Source organism: Euleptes europaea, chromosome 4 (genome assembly GCF_029931775.1).
Source record: "Euleptes europaea isolate rEulEur1 chromosome 4, rEulEur1.hap1, whole genome shotgun sequence".
NCBI classification, from domain to species: domain Eukaryota; kingdom Metazoa; phylum Chordata; class Lepidosauria; order Squamata; family Sphaerodactylidae; genus Euleptes; species Euleptes europaea.
In genome coordinates this window covers 291,671-300,015 of record NC_079315.1, presented here as the reverse complement: position 1 = coordinate 300,015, position 8,345 = coordinate 291,671, and positions in this window count along the sequence as shown.

Below are 8,345 nucleotides of genomic sequence, written 5' to 3'. Positions count from 1 at the left end.
GGGGGGCTGGCATCATCTCCTGGCCGCTGCCCAGAGCGGCAGGGTTCAGGGAGGCTTCGTGCATGCCAGCGCTGTCCCTGGCAGGGCATGAAAACAAGGCAGGGGGAGAGACAGGAGCCTCCGAATCCAAGACTGCCTGTTTGCATCCAAGGCCAAAGATAATAGCTGGATTGATCACTCAAAGATCCCGGCAGCTTTCTACCAAGCTATATATATATATATATAGATACCTAATATGTCCAAGCAAGTCAATTGTCCAGGGGTGCCTTTACATCGGCTTTGCCGTAGTTTGGAGTGGAGATGGGGTGGTGGTGGGGGTGAATCCATCTTTTATCAGTTGTGCTTGAAGCACTTGGCTGCGGCCCTTCCTCAGAAACAGGAATTTAGCCACCATCTTCCAGGTCTTGTCAACCTCAGAGATCAGCAACCTTCACGTTCTCCATGTGCCTCTGAAAGAAGTTCCAGCCGGTACAGAGCCGAAGGGGGGCACGTTCAGCCCAGGAACGGCAGACAAGAGGCCAGTTAGCTTCCGGGTTCAACTCAGGATATTGGTCTCGGCCTTGAAATTGCCTCATGCCTTGTGACTTCCCACCTCTAAGAGAGCCTCTATCCGTGAATCCTCAAGCACACGGGGCTGATAGAAATCCGCTGGCCCCGTAACTAAAATAAATCAGGGTCCCAGTGGGGCAGAAGAGGGGCTTCCTGGAGGCTGTGCTGGGCAGCTTTGGCATTCAATTTCTGAATAAGCACAGCCTTGCATGACACGAAGAAGAAGAAGAAGAGGAAGAAGAGGAAGAGGAAGAGGAGGAAGGAGCAGGAGGAGAGGAGCTGGTTTTTAGATGCCGACTTTCTCTACCACTTAAGGGAGACTCAGACCGGCTTGCAATCACCTTCCCTTCCCCTCCCCACAACAGACACCCTGTGAGGTAGGTGGGGCTGAGAGAGCTCTAAGAGAGCTGTGACTAGCCCAAGGAAACCCACATGGCTTCATGTGGAGGGGCGGGGAAACAAATCCAGTTCCCCAGATTAGCCTCCACCGCTCATGTGGAGGAGTAGGGAATCGAAGCCGGTTCTCCAGATCAGACTCCACCGCTCCAAACTACCGCTCGTAACCACTACACCATGCTTTAAAAAAACAACACTTTAGTCCATTTGTTTTTGCAGGCTTTTCAATTAACACTATGCAAAATGAAGACTATGTTATGCTGTTGGTTTTACTGTAATGCACTCCCTTTTTATTTATTTAATGAATACCCCTTCTCTCCAACGGGGACCCAACATGGCTCACATTGTTCTCCTCACAACAACCCTGTGAGATTAAGCTCAGCGTGTGCCCCTGGCCCAAGGTCACTCAGCAGACTTCCGTGGCAGAGTGGGGATTCAAACCTGGTTCTCCCAGATCCTAGATCAGCGCCCTAACCACTGCGCACCCCACGGGCTCTTTTTATCTTTGCATTTTACTGTATTCTGTTGAATTTTTGCTATGTCATTTCAGAAAGATGAGCTAACATGTCTTTAAGTAAACACACGTTCCATAGGTAAATATAGCAAGAGGGGCACACAGCACATGCGTCTGGATTAATATCCTTTTGCCACACGGAGCGAATAGTAAGGTGACATAACTGAAAAGACTTGACAGGCATTAGAAGGGCCCAGCGACCGGGCCCACAGGGACTCTCTGGGGAAGTGCGGAAAGACGGACCGAAGGGTCCTTCCCAGGTGAATCATCAGGGCACACCTGATGCTGTCTTGCAATGCAGAGGCCAAAACTTCATTCAGAGCCGAAGACGTGGATCCTTTGTCACGTGGGCCGCCTCGTGGTTGGGCAGTTTGTTGCCAGAAGGGAGCTCGTTGATCAGTCTAGCGGAGTGGGGTGCCCACGAAGCCCTGCCGCCTTCTGGCAGAGGTCAGAGGGAGCGCGGGGGTCTGTCTCCTTCTTCTCCTGGGCCTTCCGGCAGTTTTTGATCCCATTATCCACAATCATGGATAATTGTGTAGGTTGGGGAGGAGCCGTTCTGCAATGGTTCTTTCCTCCCCGGGCAGCAGCATCAGAAGGTGGTGTGAGGCGCCGATGGCTCATCCCCATGGGAACTGTCCTGTGTTACTCAACCAGCTTCTGGCTCCTCTCCCAAGCTATTAAACCACGTCATCAAACTGCTTGTTCAGCCAAAACGCTTGGGCAGAGTGACGCCTCTCTCTCGTTTTTCTTCCCCTTCAGACTTGGGTGTGACAGGTGATTCTCTGAACCGGTCCTGGAGAGTGTCGTGGGCTGGACGAGGGCTGAGGAACTCACACAACTCAGTTCAGATACGTTGGACATGATGGGGGACCCCGCAGAGCTGGAGGAGGAGAGCTGTGTGCGCTCTCGGTTCTGCTCACGCTCCCTTCTACAGTTTGTGGTGGTTCTGGGGCCAACTTTGTTCCTGGATGCCCAGGTGGCCGCTGTGCCAGCCAGCGGTGCTTTTGATCCACCTTTGCTGCATTAGCCACATGCTCTTCTGTAAGAGAGAGGTTGAGATATTGTGCCCTGCTAACAGCCCATCTCGATTATTGCCACACACGGAATAGGGACGCGCACCAAAAAGAGGGTTGGTCTTCAGTTCGTTTTAGTTGAACTTTTTTTATTGCTGATCGTCATTACAGCTGTCATGCCCATTTCTTTATGTTATTCTTTATTCATTTGTTTCAATCGGAAACATGTTTTTTTCTGTATATTATTCACCCCCCCACACACACACTTTCCAGTTATACTTCTCTTACCCAAGGGGCCCTCCCGCCTATAAAATTTAAGACACATATAAGCAAGTGTTCGTATTTCATGGCAATTTTAGCTTGCAGAATAGGCAGGGAGAAGCGAGGCATCATTGATTTGAGTGGCCCTTCCCTGCTTTCCTCAAGGTGGGGAGGGGGGGGATCAGGTCTGCTTTTTAACCCACGGGAACCTGCAAACCACTTCGCCCACACCTGGTTAATTTCAGCACCTGTCTGTCTCCCCACCTGGGCGTTGGAGCTGGGTTGGGAGGAAATGGCTGAAACCAGAAGGTCGACCAGAACCAACGGGTTGAAATTAAATCAAAAGAGTTTCAGTCTAGACCTTAGGAAGACTTTTCTAACAGTTAAGAGCGGATCCTCAGTGGAACAGACTTCCTCGGGAGGCGGTAAGCTCTCCTTCCCTGGAGGTTTTTAAGCAGAGGCTAGATGGCCATCTGTCAGCAATGCGGATTCTATGAACTTAGGCAGATCATGAGAGGGAGGGCATCTTGGCCATCTTCTGGGCACTGTGTGTGTGTGTGTGTGGGAGGCAGTTGTGAATTTCCTGCATTGTGCAGGGGGTTGGACTAGTTGACCCTGGTGGTCCCTTCAAACTCTATGAACTAAGCACCCGCCTAAGATGTGGGGGGGGGGGGAGCAGAGCTCCCCCATGGATAGAAAGGAAAGGATGCCCCCCTGTTCAGGCAGAGACTGGGAAGTTAAAATGGTCCAGGAGCCAGCCAATGTGAGCAGCCTCAGAAGGTCCCATGTGTCAGCCTTGCAGGGGCCGCTCCGCTCAGCTCCCAACCATCAGCCCCCATCATGGCTATTGGCTCCTTGTGCTGGCATTCGTGCAAACTGGCACTTGTGCAAGGGAAGGTAGTTGGTGAGCTGATACCCATCTCTGTTGCCCCTGAAAGGTCCAAGCCAAGTGCCCCCCCCCATGGCTACCGGGCCCCGGCTCTGCTTGCTCCTGGCCCCCAGAGGAAGGCTCCCAGCAGGTTAAACAGGCAGCATGTTCACAAGGAAGGGAGCATCGATGACTGGCCCAAGATAGTCCATGGAGTTTCATGACCTCCTGCCATGATTTGTCAATATAGTCATTGATCATCACACAAACCACCCTCAAGGTAAATGCATCCAGGTAGTTCTACTGTCAGCTTCACGGGGATGTTGTCACATTTACAATTGGTCTAGCATTTTTTAAAGCTACTGGTTAATGAGAGTCTTGTATCTGGTGGTTTGGCCATGTTACTTCAAACACAACGTTCACACCTGGATCCAGACCTGGCCTCTTTTGTGCCCCAAGTCCGACCTCCTTGTCTGCCCTGTGACTTCCCAGTGGCTGCAGATCGCTGGCGGATCAGCAGGAGTACTACTAAACGCCCCGGCCCTTTCCGTAGTCCGTAGGTGGCTCCGTTCCTCCTTTTCTTCTTTTCATCCCCCAGTCTCTTTCTCCTTCCCCCTCAGGCTTCCCTTCATTCCCCTTCCCTTCTTTTTTCCGCAGAGGGAAGAGGGAGGCGCGGCATCTCCTTCCACCTCCTGCGGCAGCCACTTTACGTTTGGCTTCGCCTCCACCGGCAGCCGTTTTGAGGTGGCGCTCCCCACCCCCTCTCGGGATTTCAAAGGTACCCTCAGACTCAAAAAGATTGGGGACCCCTGCCCTATTGGTTGGGGCATTGCTAAAAATCAACCACTGCCACGCGTGGTCATCGCTGGCTTCAAAAACCCCACAGGTTTATGGACTGTCAGACATACTGCGGAGGACTTTGGTGCTCTAGCAATGGTCTCCCGCTTCTGAATCCAAGTAGAACGAGGAAGCAGAAAATAGATTCTCCTCTGCTAGGACTTAACTTTTCTTGTTTTCTGGAGAGTTTTGATGACTCAGTTCCTTTTGTGGAGCATTCAACACGCCCCTTCCCCCCAAGGGTTCGATACCAGGCTCTCTTCTCAGGGTTGGGGGCTTCATCCAGGTGGGGCCTGCGGTTCTCTGGCAATTATAACTGATTTCCACACTACTGCAGTTTTCCTGGAGGAAATGGCAGTTTTGGATGGTAGATGCTGTGGAATCACCCCCAACCCCCACTGAGCCCCCTCCCCTCTCCAAACTCCACTTTCCCTACAGAAATTACAAATTCCCTAGAGAATTACAAAGACCGGCATCCTCTGCGTAAGGACATCTTAGGATTTGGGCTACTGTCCTTCCCAGTAGGGAGATGTCTCCGCAGCAATCAAATGCATCCTTCTTATTAACTGCGAGAGGAAAGGGCTATTAATAGGAAGGAGTTTGAAGAGGGAAAGGAAGGAAATTGTATTTCCTTTGGCAAAGCTTATGACACAGCCCACAAGCTCTTCTGCAGGGATTTTAGCAGAGCAGGCGAGACGACTCACAGATGCTATACTAACGCCGTTACACTGAATATTAACACAGATGCCGCAGTGAAGATCCAAAGTGCCTCCCGGATGAGTAATTGCTTCCACATTCTAGGAAAGATGCACGGGCCTCTTCCTACCACCCCGACGCAACTACAGACTCCACGCCTCCTGGCATCTCCTCTCCCCCAGCCATAGAATCATAGAGTTGGAAGGGACCACCAGGGTCATAGAATCATAGATTTGGAAGGGACCACCAGGGTCATCTAGTCCAACCCCCTCCACAATGCAGGAAATGCCCAACTCCCTCCCCCCCCAAACCCCCAGTGACCCCTACTCCACGCCCAGAAGATGGCCAAGGTGCCCTCCCTCTCATGATCTGCCTAAGGTCACAGAATCAGCCTTGCTGACAGATGGCCATCTAGCCTCTGCTTAAAAACCTCCAGGGAAGGAGAGCCCACCACCTCCCGAGGAAGCCTGTTCCACTGAGGAACCGCTCCGACTGTTAGAAAATTCTTCCTAATGTCTTTGATGAAGCCTTTGCCCCAGAGACCTGCAGAGTGCCCCCCCACCCGTTCTGCAACCTGGATGGCTCAACTTACAATTCCGACAGCACAAGAGAGGAGCGCGTGAGTGTTCTGGTGAGGGCACAGCTCTTCTGGAAAACACACGTGTCTTCCTCTGGAATTTGTCAAGTGCTGTGATGTGTATTTTTCTTTTAATGTTTTTGTAATGTCAGTTTACTTCTGCTGTTAAATGTCTGTTTAATTCTGCTGTTAAACTATATTGCACAGACAGTGCTGGGAGAGCTGTTGACTCAAAAGGTGTCTAGATGAGGCTTGGATTGCTCCCCGCAGGTTATATAATTGACTATAAAAGTATGACCCCAAGATGGAGCCCGTGGGAGCCACAGCACGCCCCACCCACCAGGTGTTTTTAGAAAGTGACCGACTGTGCAGAATAAAGTAACTCGGTTTCAGCGGCAGCTGCCACTACTGTGCTAGTTTTATTCTCTCACTCTTCTTGCTCGGTGTATATTTAGAAAGCTACTCCTGCCTGCTGTACTTGGGGTTTCCTCTCTGTGTTTGTGGTTGGCTCTGCCTCCCATGGCGACCATTTTGTGGCTGCACCCACCATGCCATGCCAGAATCCCAAAGGTTCCCACAGGCTCAGAAAGGGGTGTGTGTGACATAAACAATGGAACAGATTTGAATCTCACCACCCATTAAAACTCCAAGGCAAACTGGGCAGCTGCCATACAAAGACCATCCTAACAAAGCAAAAGTACAGAACCAAGAGATAAATTCAGGTCGCCAGGATCCTCTTCAGAGTGGCGTGTCAGCCATAGTTCCAGTTAGGTCACTGAATACAATGCTAATCTTCAAGGTGATCTATATGGCTTCCTCTCTATAGCTCTTTCCTTCCAAGCACTGAATGGCGCTCTTGCTAGATTTCATCCCTGCCCAAACACATCCACACCGGGGAGGGGAAAATAAAAACGACATTTGAAGAAACTGCTGTGAAGAGTTTTGAGTCGATGTGATGGACCAGGGTGTAATCGGCTAAGCACTTAAATAAATAAAACAACACACAGTTGCAAAAGGGAATCTTGGAAATGGCGCCCTCAGCTGAGCACACCTGGGTGGGAGAAGCAAGTGGCAATTTTCAGGTTTGGGAAATACACTGGTCCTAAGGTTGGGAAAGGTCTGCCTGGGCCAGAAAAGCACTCTAATGCTTACAGAGGAAGGGTGCAACGTTGCTGGAGGATACCATCGTGACACGGAGCGTTTCCATTGACATGGAATGGGTCGCTTGTGAGCGCAGTGCTAAAGCAAGGTCGGAAGCAGAAGAGAGCTATAAATTATGCACTCTGAGCCAGTACAGCTTCTGCCTTAAAGCGATCACTGTGGGTGGATGCAGGACCCCAAATAAACCCACACTTCTTAAAACACCCACTCTTTTGAGGAGCCACCTGTGTGTGTGTGTGGGGGGGACCATCACTTCTTAAAACAGCCACTGCTGTGCTGAATTTGGAGGTTGCTCTATGAGTACAGAACTGTGAGCAGCGTGAGAATCCACCTAGAAGTCTAGACATTTGGGTGGCACAAATGGGTGCATTTCTGTATTTCCCCACTTGTGATACACTGAGGCATAAGCTGGATGTCAATGCATGGCTACTTACCCTGGGATAAGATAAACAGTGCCCTCACCTGGATGGCCCAGGCTAGCCCGATCTTGTCAGATCGCGGAAGCTAAGCAGGGTTCGCCCTGGTTATTACTTGAATGGGAGACCCTCCAAGGAATGTCAAGGTCGTGAGGCGGAGGCAGGCCATGGCAGACCACCTCTGAGCATCTCTTGCCTTGAACGCCCCGCCCCCAGGGATCGCCATAAGTCCAGCTGTGACTTGACGGGGGGGGGGCATTTTCCACCACTGCCACCACGCCCAAGGCAGGAGCGCTCTTTCGGGAGCTTCCACCCCCCCCCCAGAGCCCAGTCACCAGGATCGACACCTGGCCGCTTGTGTCCAGAAACCATCTTGAGCAGCTTGTTCTCCATGCATGAAAAGTACGTCTATTTTGTACCAACACCGATTCTTAGGGGACAGGAAACAAAACACGGAAGGTACCACTTTGGCCAATGATGAGGATTTGAAGTTTTTAAAAATCCCTCCCAGTAAAAAATTAGCACAACAGGCTGGACGAGCATCTTTCTCCCTGGGAGTTCGCATTTGCCAGCATATCCCACCCCTGTCCCTGTGGGATCCTGGACGTGTGCAGTCCATTTGGGTTGCCAACCTCCAGGTGGGGCCTGGGGACCACCCACCCCCACTCCCCAGGATTCCAGCTCCTCTCCAGACCGCTGAGCGGTCAGCTCCCCTGGAGGAAATGGCATCCTTGGAGGGGTGGGGGTGGGGGGCTCAACTGCATCCTATCCTGCTAAAGGCCCCTCCCCCGGGAGCCCTCTGCTGCCCCCAAATTCCCAGGGGTTTCCCAACCCTCCACCCGCAGGGCTGCCAGGCCCCTCTTCGCCACAGGAGGGAGCTTTTTGGGGCGGAGCCTGAGGAGGGCGGGGTTTGGGGAGGGACTTCAATGTAATAGCAGATCTCCAGCTAGTACCTGGAGGTTGGCAACCCTATTTTGGAGGCGAAGCCTGAGGCAGGCGGGGTTTGGGGAGGGGCTTCAATGCCGTAGAGTCCAATGGCCCAAAGCGGCCCTTTTTC